Here is a 13,715-nt window from a genome sequence, read left to right as displayed (position 1 = left end):
TCTTGGTAACTTATTTTTATCACTTGCCATTCGTTTTCAAAGAATTATTCCTTTAACTCTCACCCTTCATAGTCTTCGTTTGCTCTGGAAACCTGTTATGCTTTATACCTGAGGACAAAAGCAGCTGGAAATAAGAGTCATTCCTACTCTCCCACATCCCTCCTTTTCAGACACACAGTCTGAAAAAGTTAAGGCCCTGCAGGGCGATTGTTGCCAGGGTGCTTGAGGTTAAGGCTAGAGAGCTAGAATGCTTCTCCTGGTTATAATTATAACAACACTAATAGAGATCTACTCATCTTTCTTCATTACCATTAGCTTTTTATCATATGCTACTTCCTGAACTATTTCAGTTTCAACCACCTTCTTTTGATGCTTCCCAGATCACCATTCAAGATTTTCCCATAGCATCTCTCAATATGGCAAATCGAGGCTTGAAATGGTTTTTCAGTTCATTTAGGTTGAGAAATGACCTTTTTTTATTCTCCAGTTCCAGCTCTTTGCACATCCCATTGTAATACTTTTTCTTTTCAAGTTGCCCTTTGAAATTTGCTCATTTCTTTAACCTTGGCATCTCTTCCAAAACTGAAGAAATGAATATTTAATTCTGAGCTTTGTTTCTCAACTCTAGAAACTTTTCAGTCTCTTCTGACATCTATTTTCATCCTCTGTCTTTGTAACATTTTGCTCTCTTCATGAATTATATCTTGAATGTCATCACACATTTTATCTGATCTTTGATCATTAGTGTTCAATGCCTCAAACCTATTCTTGAGATGATTTTTAAATATAGTAGGATAAACTCAAGATCGTAATTTGGCTCTAATGGACTTGCGTTAATTTTATTCAACTTCAATTTGAACTTGCACTTGTGTAACTGATGATCTGTTCCACAATCTGCACCTGGCCTGGTTTTCACTGTTGATAGTGAGCTCCTCCAACGACTCTTTCCAAAGATGTAGTGACTCTGATTCATGTGTAGTCCATCCGGTGAGGTCCATGTATATAAATGCCATCTGTACTTGTTTAAGATGTTTGCAAATAATAAACTATTAGATGTACAAAATTCAGTTGTTCAATCTCCAGTCTCATTTCTCTCCCCAAGTCCAAAATTTCCAACTACCAATCCTTATACTTTGTTTCAAACTTTTACATTCCAGTCATATTATTAATGCATCTTGACAGTATGTTTGGTAAATTTCAGGCAGCAAAAGTTGGAAGAATTCCTTCATTTCCTCTTCTTTGGCTTTAGCTGTTGGTACATATATTTGAATAATAGTTGCATTGGCAGGTCTTCCTTGTATGTGTAGGAATAATATCCTATCACTCACACCATTGTACTTCAGCATAGATTTGGAAATGATCTTTCTGACTATGAATGTACTATCATTCTTTCTCAATTTTTCATTCCCATCTTATATGATTCAGAATGGCCAATGCTAGTCCATCCCAGCTTGCTAATGCCAAAAATAATGATCTTTATGTGTTTTGTTTCATTTTTACAACTTCAATTCTCCTATATTCATACTTCTTCCATTCCATGTTCCAATTAGTAATGGATATTTATAGCTGTTTCTCCTTCTGTTCTTTTAATATCTTCACTCTAGGTATCTAATACCTCTAGTACTATGTACAATAGTGTTCTTCTGAATTATTCATATGGTTTTTGAAGGTCCATTATTTCAGAAGTGGAGAGCCAATCCTTCTTAGTCTGTCTTAACCTGGAAGCTCTGTTGAAACCTGTCCATCATGGCTGACCTGCTGGTATTAAAATACTGGTGACACAGCAGCCAGCATCACAGCAGCCAGCAAGCTACCTTAGTACAATAACTGACAGACATGGACTGTACTCAGAAGAGCAAACTGTGAACAAGGAAGCATATTGTTGTTAAGTGCCCTCGAGCCATTATGTAATCACAACTCATAGTGACCCTTTTAACAATAGCTCTGAACCCTGCTCTGTCTTGCACCAATCTCACTGTCTATGACACATCTGCCTCCATTGGCACAGTCCTTATGTCAGTTCATCTCATCCAGAGTCTTCTCCTGTGCTGCCCTTTCACCTTTCTGAGCATGATGAATGATGTTTTTCTCCAAGGATTAGTCCCTCCTGGAAATATGCACAAAATATGTCAGACGGAGCTTCAAAATCCTTGCCTCCACGGAGCAGTCTGGTTTCACCATCACCAGAAGAGACTTGTTTGTTCTCTTGGCAGTCCATAATATGTTCAGTACTCTTCTCCAGCACCACAACTCAAAGGCATTGATTCTTCCTCTGTCATCCTTAGTCATAGTTCAGCTCTCTAATACATAGTAAGTAATTGCTAAGACCATGGCCTGGATCAGGAGCACCTAAGTCTCTAGACTGATATCATTACTCTTCAGTACTTAGTCAGTTCTGACTCAACAACAATGAGAGATTTGTTGACACTTACAGTAAAATAACATTTATTATCTCTACAGATGCCACCATAGTATTGATAAAACAAAACCAAACACACTCCCACTGAGTTTATTCTGATTCACAGCAACATAAACAAAACAGAGTAAAACTGCCTTACATGATTTTCAAACTAGGAAGTATTATATATATTTATAATATATATGAAGTATTGTGTCTATTATATGAATAGATATAGAGAGATAAAACAAATATATTAACTTCCCACTTCCTAATCATTTTCTGTTCCATATTTCTTAATGTGGAATGTAGTGGGTCTCTTAAATTTAGGAAGTAAAAATTAAAGAAAATCTGTAGGTAACAAGCATTTATGTCTCTTGTTCTGTACTCATGCTTTCACGGGTTGAGAGGAGGTCCAAAGGTTTTGTAAAATGGATCCTATTCATTGCTCCCAGCCCTACTAGCCACAAGAAGTTTGCGAGTGAAGTTAGATTTGGAAGACACATCAAGTGACTCCCTTCCCTTTTCTGCTGTGCACTTCACTTTTTTGTCGTGTGTAGTTTCAGCTTCACTTTTGACTGGCCTCGGGTTCAGTGAGATAGACAGAGCATTAAATTCAAAACAGGAACAGAATCTGAATAGGTCTTGGGTGGCTGCCACACAACCTGAGGATGCAATCTATTTCACTGCAAATAAATGCTGCTCGCTCTGTCTCTAGGCTTTTTGAAGGTTTTCCCATTAATAAAATCTGGCTGCCGAGTACCTGTGATAGCTATGTGGCTGACCCATAGCAAAAACCTAAGTTCAGAGATCTTTTTGCCATTACACTTTCTGTTCCTTTTTCTTTCTGACTGGCATGGTCCTTGAAAACCCCCACTGCCTTCTTTTGTTTAATTGAAAGAATAACATTAATGACCATTAACTGAATATTTACTACGTGTCAGCATATCATGCATCTCATTAAAACTGTACCAGGACACAAAGTAACTATTTATATCCCACTGTTGGAAGAGTTCGGTAATTCGCACACTTCCACAACCAGCAAAGTGGTGGAATCCAAGTACCAATGTTCAATCACATAATCACTGTACTCTCCTAGAGGTGATAGTTGGAGATTGTTGTAGGGGTTTAGCCCCAAATTTAAATCCCAACTTGGCTCATCCAACTGATGAGCACAGAATAAGAGAAATCCACGGAAAACATAATTGAGAACGCAATTCAGGAAAAATCCTAGAACACAAGTGAATTTGTTTCCTATTCCTGCATAGCTGATTACTAGAAATTAGCAGCCCAAATCAACACAGAATTATTATTCTACCATATCCAGCCACTGTCAACAGTCTAGCATACTTTCAGTTGAGTCCTTGCTCAGGGTCTTATGTGACTGCAACAACTCTTTTAGTCAGAGGTTGCACCAAAGAAAGATCCTCTTCCAAGGTTGTTAGAGGGATTTATGTCCTTATACTTGAAGTACTCATTGTCAACCAGGAAGCACAGCTCCAAAATGTTTCTCTCTGATCCCTGCCATATGGCCCCTCAAAAAACATCTTTCATACCAAATTCTTTCCACTTTCAAATCTCTCTGATTTCTGCAACAAACAGCTGAAGAAAATAATTTAGCTTTAAAAAAGTTCATGTGATGTGATTTGATCAGGCTCATTTAGATAATCTCCTTTTCCTAAAGTCCGATGATGAGTGACCTTAATTGCACAGAAAATTTCTGTTCCCACGTAATGTAGCATTATCTGTGAAGTAGCATCAGAAACAGCAGGGATCATCTTAAAAGTACACCTGCCTCAGCAATCCAAAATCAAATTCAAACTCAAATTCACTGTCCTTTGTTTCTTAATCTTGTCCATTGTTCTCCTTCATTGTTATGTTAAATGTGAATGACTATTGAATGATGACATTTTATCATTAGGGAAAAAACCTTGGAGAAAACAAAAAGGCTATTTCATCATAATGGGACTTTTACCTGCTGATTACAAAAGAAAACAATTTATTTGTTGTTGTTTTAAAACATAGAGTTGATGATGCTGTGATTTGCGCAGAAGAAAGCATGCAAGTTCGAATCCATCAGTTGCTCCAGAGTAGAGAGAAGAATAATCTTCTCCCATTTGATTTACAGCCTTTGAAAACCCACTGGAGGGTCAGCAACATGTTAGTTACAACTTGACGGCAAGGGCTTTGAGTTCAGTTGAGGTGATGGTGGAGAGAATTCCTTCTTTCCTGGTTCTGTAATCATAGCCTTACTGCAGTCACCGTCTGATGGGATTTAATCTTCTTGTATCTAATTCTAGGTCCTCCAAGAGATTCCACCTCCCACAAATCTGAAAATTTGTATTGTGAAAGGAACCAAGAAAACTCAGTGCACACTGAGCACTCTCTGAGTCCCCTCTTATGAGTCACTTGTCCATGTTTTACATCCATCTCACTGCATATCAACTAAGAAACACTCTGGGTTTTCTGATCAAAGTGTTTTATGGATGATCACATTTTTTTTAAGTGTGTAACATCAAACTAGAATAAGAAAAGCAATGTATCTTTTTATCTGTCACTATAATGAAGACTTCTACATTTTTCTTTTCACTCCCTCCAGGAAAAGTAGTTAGTAGAGTGAGAAAGGGCATAGTTGCTGAAGCCCTTCTGTTCAGAATTGAATCCTGCCCTTCAGCTTGCTAGCTGTGACCTTATGCAAGGTACTCATCCTCCCCTAAACATCGTTTGGTCCATCCATAAGGTGGAGATAATAAAAACACCTCCCTAAAATGATTGTCAGAGGATTCAATTAGAATAATCTATGCAAAGTACTTAATAGATTTTAGGTGTCATTAACACTTTAACTCAAGATGATAACGTTTAAAAGACTTTAAAGAAATCTTTACTGTCTTGTTTGTGAACCAGGTAGAAAAAAATGAGGAACAAACAAAATTATAAATTTTGTGGCTTAAATTATAAAGCAAAAGAGTGAAAATGGAAGAATTTCGGTCTGAAGAAGTATTGTGATTTATTAAAACTTCCTGTGAGTCCTCAAAGTGTTTGCAAACTGCAAATCCTTGCTTTGATCGTTGGAGACAAATAAATGACAAACACTTTCACAGACCTTCCTTTATATACACTTCTAAAACTTACTTACATTTGCTGCTGCTGTCGCTGTTGTAATGTGCTGCCAAGTCAACTACGATTCGTAGCAACCCTATGAACAAAAGCTCTGAATCTTGCCCTCTCCTGAGCCAACCTCACAGCCAGACACGTCTGATCTTCTTGCCACAATCACTGTGTCAGTCCATCTCATAATCTTTGTCTCTTATGCTGATCCTCTACATTTCTAAGTATGAGATCCTTCTTCAAGGACTGGTTGCTCCTGGCAACATGTCCAAAGCATATGAGATGCAGTTTACCATCTTTGCGTCCAAGAAGAACTGCCGTTACACTTTCTCCAATACAAGCCTGTTTGTTCTCTTGGTCCATGATTTATGTTCAATACCCTCCTCCAGTATCACCAAAGGCCTCAATTCTTCTTCTGTCATCCTTGGTCATTGTCCAGCTTTCAGATTTGAAGTAGGCAATTAAAAAGATCATAGCTTGGATCAGGTGCACCTTAGTCTTTGTTGTTGTAGTTGTTAGGTGCCATCACGTATGACTCATAGTAACCTATGAACAACAGATCTGAATCCTATCCTATCCTGTACCATCCTCACCATCTCTGATACATTTGATCCTTAGTCTTTAGTTTGTAACAATTTAGCTACTGAGATTAACACTGTGCCAGACTCGAGTACAAGCTTCAGAAATACTTCATTTTTATTACTATTGCAACATCAGGTTTATCATGACTCCGTCATAGTTACCAGTTCACATTCTATGTTGACTGACTAATGTATTTATATTGCATTACATGGTAACAAATGCCTCCCTTCTTCAAGTACTTTGTAAATATGTTCCTTATGTCCTGAGTCTCAGGTGCCTGGATTTTTCCTTAAGGCTCATCTTCTGTGTCCAGGAGATATGTGATGGGCTCACTTTCCAGCATTCCATCTAAGATTCAGATGGAGACAGAGAGAAACAATTGTCTTGCTCTGGTGTCTCTGCCAGAGCATGACTCATTGATCATAAATAAAAATGTCTTCCTTCTGGCTCTACCACTGTTAACTCTTTCCACTCTCCCATCCTCCATCTGTCATCTGCTTTAACTTTCTTCTGGATTCATGAGGATTTTGACACCTGATTCAGTTTCCTTTCTTACCCCAAGTTCATGTAGCCCTCCAAAACTTTCCATTCAAAACCTTCATCTCTCAATTTAATTCTTAGTTCCACTGCAGAGGATCCGTAGTTCCCAGGATCATGCTGATGTTACCATTATGCAATGCTGATCCATCTCTAGAATTGAACTCTTTCTGACCACAACCATCTCTCAGCCACTGTCTGTTCTCACTCACGTGCTCTCCTATTCCCAGGACAGGATGCTGTTGGTGGTGTTGTTAGGTGCCATCGAGTCGGAGTGCAACTCATAGCAACCTTATAAACAAAAGATCTGAACCTAATCCTGTCCTGCACCATCCTCACACTTCCAGACACACAAGAGTCTATTGCAACAGTCACTGTGTCAATCCACTTGGTTGAGGGTCTTCCTCTCCTTCACTGATGCTCCACCCTTCCCAGCATCATGTCCCTCTCTAAGGAATAGCACCTCCAATAGCATTTCCAAAGTATGTGAGGCAAAACCTCATCATTTTTGCCTCCAAAGAGCACTCCGCTGTACCCTCTCGAAGACATATCAATTCATTTTCTTGGCCATCCAAGGAATATTCAGAGCTCTTCTCCAACACCACAGCTCAAAGACATTCATTCTTTTTCTGTCATCCGTATTCATTGTCCAGGTCTCACTTGCATAACTAGTAATTGGAAAGACCATGGCCTGAATCAGACATACCTTAGCCCTCAAACTGACATCACTACTTCTCAATAATTTGGAAAGGCCCCGAACTGCAGATTTTCCCATTGCAGTGTCTCCTTATTTCCTGGCTTCTCGTACCAAGGGGTAAAGACCTTCATTTCCTCTATCCCTTCTTACCAATGTCATCTAACCCAACTCCCACAGTCCCTCATTTTAACCATTCTCTCACTCTATTCATTTCCCATGAGTTCTAGAGCAAATTACTTGATGGCTAAAAACAGCAGAAATACACTCTCACAGTTCAGATTTCAAATGTTTAGAATCAAGATACCAGCAGTGTCCTATTGCCTCTATAGCCTCTGAGGAATAATCACGCCTGCAGTCTCACTGCCTTTCATAACCCCCAATCAGGTCAGTGTCCTAAGCAACATACATCACCATGTCAGGAAGCTCCTCAGGAAGTTCACATCACCAGGCCCACTATCTGCTTCCTTATCTCACCACCCCTACTGTGCTATAGTACAGAGGTCTGAGAGTTTACCATTTCCACCTCCTAGAGATTTTATCCTCAACAGGACAGATTGACACAGTGACTGTAACAAGGGGCTCAAATATATTATAGAGAACAAAGATGGTACAGGATAGGACAAGGGTCACATGTGTTGTTCATAAGGTCGTTACAAGTCTAGTCAACTTGATTGTGCCTAACAGTGACAGTAGAGGTTTTTCATACCTGTTTAGGATAGGTGGCACAGTGGATTAAGCATCAAGCTGCTAACTAAAAGGTCAGAAATGTTAATCCATCAGCCACAGAAGATGAAGCGCTCTGCTTCCATAAAGATTTCAGTTTTGGAAATCCTACTATGGCAGTTCTACTTTGTCCTATGGGGTTCTTACAAGGCAGAACTGACTTGGTGGCAGTGAACTTGAGGGTTTTGGTGACAATATCATTACCATATTTTTTTATCATACTTATAATACCTTTTCAATCTATATGCAAAACAGATCATCCAGGAGGCTGGGCTCTATGAGGAGGAGTGCGGCATCAGGATTAGAGGAAGATTCATCAACAGCCTATGTTACACAGATGATATAACCTTGCTTACTGAAACTGAGGAAGACCTAAGGCATTTTCTGCAAAAAGATGAAGACTACAGCCTGCAATATGGATTGAAGCTCAACATCAAGAAAACAAAGATTCCTACCAGTGGGCTGATTGGCAGCATCATGATAGATGGTGAAGAGATTGAGATTGTTAACAGCATTAATCTTCTTGACTCCACAATCAACACTATTGGTACCAGCAGCCAGGAAAATAAAAGATTAATTGCTCTGGGAAACTCTGCTGTTAAAGATATCTCCAGAGTAGTAAAGAGCAATGATATCAATCTGGAGACTAAGGTGTACCTAATCCAGGCCATGGTCTTCTCAAGTACATGCTACACATCAGAGAGCCGGACAATGACTAGGGATGACAGAAGGAAAATTGAAGCCTTTGAGCTGCAGTGCTGGAGAAAAGTATTGAATATACCATGAACTATTAAGAGAATAAACAAGTTCATTCTGGAGAAGGTGAAATCAGGTTACTGTCTGGAGACAAGGATTCTGAAGCTCTATCCAATATACTTTGGGCATGTTGCAAGGAGGGGCCAGTCCTTGGAGAGGGATATTATGCTTGGGATGGTGAAGGGACAGGTCAAGAGAGAAAGACTCTTGACAATATGGATTGACTCAGTAAGTGGGTAATGGGGGTAGGTGTGTCAGAGACGATAAGGTTGGCTCAGGATTGATCAGGGTTCAGGGCTGTTGTACATAGAGTTGCTATGAGTCACAAGCAATTCGACAGCCTGTAACAACAACAGCAACCTTCCTCCTAAGCCTCTCTTTTCGTTACTCAACACTCCCCCTCATTTTCAACACTAAAATACGTCTATTTTTCTAAATAAACAAGCAAAGGGAACCAAATTTGTTGCTAACATGCTGATTATGACTCATAGCAAACCTAAAAGTGTTGATTTTGTTCGCTCTCCTCGGAATCTCAGACAACTGCTTAGTCATTCTACCTCAATGCCATCCTGTCCTCCTCTCTACTGACTTCCTCCCATCACCCGTCAGGAACCGACCTGATTCCGCTTAACTCTAGAACTCTTCACTCAATAACCCAGTCCCCTTCCACAACTACCACCATCTCGCCACTCCTAGCTGATTTTGGTATCCCACTTCCGTCTGATGAAAGCACCCACATTTTCTTCTGCCTTCACCTTTTCCCTTTCATTTCACCTATTTTTCAGGTGTCTCTCATTTTGCAGCCGGGAACCTTGACAAGCAGTATCCCAGTGCCTAGGACAGCGTCTTGGCACACAGTGAATGCATAGTAGGTATTGCATGATTGCTTAGTTGTAACTTCCTCAATATAAATTATCTGCCTTAGATGGGCAGCACAACTCCTTATCCACTAGGCCACCAGAGGTCCATGGATGATAGAGGAACCAAACTGTGTTTTGCAGCTTTTGAACTTTTACTTCCTGTTATCAAAAATTCTGTGAGAATATGGAGCGGTCTGTGATGAATGAGAAGAATTCTAGGGCCTCAAAGTGCATGAATCATTTTGGGTATGAGAAGGGTTGTGAGCGTCAGAAGAACAGTGAGACTAAATGTTTTCTCCAGACCCTCTAATGCTGACATTCTAAGACTCGAATTAATTGGCATATCAGGTACTTTGCTACTTAACAGTTCTGGAGCATCCTCGGTGCCCTCACTCTACGTGGAAGCCCACCGCCTTGCCGCTCGCACGCACTCCCAGCCAAGCCAATCTCTGCAAGGCAGACAATTCGAGTGGAGACAATTCCAGCCAAATCTTTCAGCATGATTGGATTTCTTCTGCCTTCCAACTGTCTGTCACTGATCACCAAATTGTGTGTTTGGCTTTGTAAGACTTGTGATAAAATGCCATAAGATTGATGCTAAAAAACAAAAAGTAACCGCTTATTTTCCGTTCCTCAGCAACCATGAAATAAGATTCTGGCCCCTTCCTCAGCTGATATCATGCTTTCTTGTTTGTACATAACATCATCATTATTCTTCAGCTGATGTGCTTGATTTATGGCCTTTAATATCTTTGGAGTAATGCACTTGGTAATTGTAGTCACTCTATTGATTTTCATAAAGCTCCTTTATTCACTATGAAGCCAATGCTACAGACAGTGAATCATGCACCCTCCAGTTCCAGCTGCTTGATGCTAATGTGAATATTCAAACGAAGCTTATTGCCAGCTCTGGACATTTACTCTGGGGCTGGGTCCTTAAATGCCCTAAGGAAATCACCCATTAAGTAACTGGGTGTTTACTAACCAATCAACACGACCTTACTTTGATGGCCCCCAGTATTTTATGTATCTCCAAGGTGTTCAAATAAAAAAGATCTTATGGAGGAAGGAGGTGGTAATTGCTTACCTTCAGAAAAGCACAATTAACTCTTATTTTATGGAAGGAAGGTCAAACCTGCTGAGAAAAGAAAATTATAGAAACAGACACCGATATTTAATCTTTCTCTAAAAGCAGTAAGAGTCGTTGTGTAAGGTAAGTTTTGATGGATTGCTAAAGAATTAAGCGGCTAGTATGAGCCTGCCTTTTATCCATGTGCATTTTCCCCTGTGCGGCACATAAACTGCTTTAAAAAGTGGTCATTTTATTCATGCCTAATCGGCCTGATGTATTTGCTGGTCTCTGTACTACAATTTGCTTAGCCTGCCACCATCAATATTCGAAACACAGCTTTCAGGACTGGACAGCCTAGGACACTGATCAGTTTTATTCAAAAAAAGTGAAGATTCCAGTGTTGACATTTCAGAAGTCCTGTACAGGTTGGGCATGTTCCAGTATCCATACTTTTACTAGGAGCTAGCTGATGTCCCTTGCTGGAAAAATCACTGAGCTGGGAGTTAGAAGGATGGATGTATTTTAACTTGCCATATACTTGCAGGGTAATATAAAAATCAAGTCCAAACTCTCTTAATCCCTGCCTTCCCCTCTGTAAAACATTAAGTCATAATCTTCAAGTCACAACATGAGTAAGTCATAACTCAGCAAGTCAATTTGAGAATTAAGCATGTGTTAATATAATCAATCAAAATCAAACTCTGGTCATGGAACTTATAATCTAGTATGACTGCAGGAAAATAGTTTGTGTTGTTCATAATCAGCAAAAGAAAATGATGTGCATAGTCAGAAGAAAATAAACTTCATGTATGAACACATATAGATCAGTGGTAAGTTAGTGGAAATTGTATGTCTTTAGCTTAGAGTCAAGATACCATGGGGCCCGCATCAGACACAACTACATAAAGCCTATCTTGTTAAGGGTCTTATAGGGTCTTCGTTTTCATTGGCCACCTGTTTACCAATCATGATGCCTTTCTGTATGGTCTGGCTTCGCCTGATAACTTGCCTAAAGACTGTGAGATAAAATCTCAAGAAAATTTTTGAAGCGACTATAACAATAGGCTCAAGTACAGAGAGACTGTGAAGATGGGGCAAATTTGGCAGTGCTCCCTTCTCTGTACGTGGGATCACTATGGGTTGAGCTGACTTCATGGTACTTACAAAAACAGCACACAAACAAAAGCCACAGGAACCAACTTGAGACTTGCATACTCTCAGAAGGTGACATACTGTGTAGAGCTCGTTTGATGGTTAATAGATTGTCATACTAGCTTGTACCTTCCATAAGGGCACAAACACGTGGCCTAGTAGTAAGGAGCTGCAATACCAAAGGTATCAGTTCAAATCCACTAGCTGCTCTTCAATAGAAAGATGGACAGTCTCTTCCCGTGTGATTTTCAGGTTCTGAAAACCCACTGGAGGGTCGGCTATGAATATGTTCTGACTTGATGACCCACAACAACAATACTTACTAATGGGACATTCTCGTAGTGCAGTCCTTAGCTGATGCAGTCCCTAGAGGCTTGCACTGCTCATACGAAGACAGTACCTCTCTGTTGTTGTTGTTGTTGTTGTTGTTGAGTGCCGTCGAGTCTCAGGCGACTCATAGAGACCCTGTGAAGGAGAGTCCTCGATGCTTGGGTGCCTTTCATCCTCTCTCCAGGTTCATAGGGTTTCCGGAGGCAAGCTAATATGGAAGTGGATGCCACTCCTCCTTCTAAAGTACCTCTCTAGTGATTCCAGTTTGCCAGCAGTTCTCCAGGAGGAAGATAGACAGTCTCCTTTGGTACAATTTACAGCCTCAGAAATTAAATGGAGGGCCAGTTTTAAGTCTCTTCTGACTACCATGCAGTGAAATTTGAAGGCTTCCCTAGTAATTAGGAAGAAAAACCTGGTGATCTACCACTAAAATCTCATACAGTGAACACTATGCATCACAACAGTCTGCTCTTGTTGTGCATGAGGTTGCTATGAGGCAGGTGCCAACCCTGACAACAGCCTAGAATAGCCTCAGTGAGAAGTTCTCTCTAGTCACTAGTAGACAGGATCATCCAAGAGTGCAAATCAAAACGGCAGATTTCTGGTACCCTAGACTCTCTGATTTTTCAGAAGAAGAGTTGTTGCCTTTCAACTGTAGTGCTGGAGAAGAGTGTAAAGTAGCCCATGGACAAGAAAGAACAAACAGATAGGTCTTGGAGAGGGTGCAGGCAGAGAGCTCGTTGGAGGCAAAGATGATGATGTTTCATCTCACGTACCTCAGGCATATAACCATTGGATTATTTCTTGGAGAGAGACATCGTGCTTGGGAAGGTGAAGGGACAGCGGAGGAGAGGAAGACACCCAACCAGGTAGGTTGATACAATCATTGCAGCAATGGGCTTGAGTGTAACCGAGATAGTTAAGACGACACAGGAGGGGACAGGTGCAGATGTTCATAGGGTCACCATGAGCCATACTCAAGTTGACAGCACCTAACAACAACAACAAGATTATCTGTGGTTGGAGACTAAGAATGTCTATTTAACAAGACTTTCTCAGCCCCATTATACTTACTAACCTTGAATTTTAGAAAGCACCCTGGAGATCATGCCTTAGAGGCTATTGTAATCAATCTCCAAATACTTCAGAAGCTAGTTTCGTAACATGGGTGCAGAATTAGGAAAGAAGTATGACCTTGAATGAGTTGCTTAAATTACATCTCATTCATAAAATGCAGAAAAGTCAAAACTCTTCTCACAAGACTATTGCGGAGTCAAAAAAATGTATATAAAAGTATTGCATAAACTTGGAGGCTTATAGAAGCAGTACAAACAGTAGCATTTTAAATTGATGATGCAGTGGCTTCTCAAGCCTTTGGAGACTGCTTGACACAGAGAGACAACCTCCACTGCTGCCCATGTGCACTACAGGCCTGCCAGGTGGACACTCTGTGCCTGATGTTACCTGCATCTTGCTCTTGCTGGCTCTTCGGCCTTCTGA

Source organism: Elephantulus edwardii, unplaced genomic scaffold, assembly GCF_000299155.1.
Source record: "Elephantulus edwardii isolate Elephantulus edwardi_28Jun2011 unplaced genomic scaffold, EleEdw1.0 scaffold00255, whole genome shotgun sequence".
In the NCBI taxonomy this organism is placed as follows: Eukaryota; Metazoa; Chordata; class Mammalia; order Macroscelidea; family Macroscelididae; genus Elephantulus; species Elephantulus edwardii.
The sequence above is the reverse complement of the archived record's forward strand: the minus strand, read 5'-3'. Positions refer to the sequence as shown.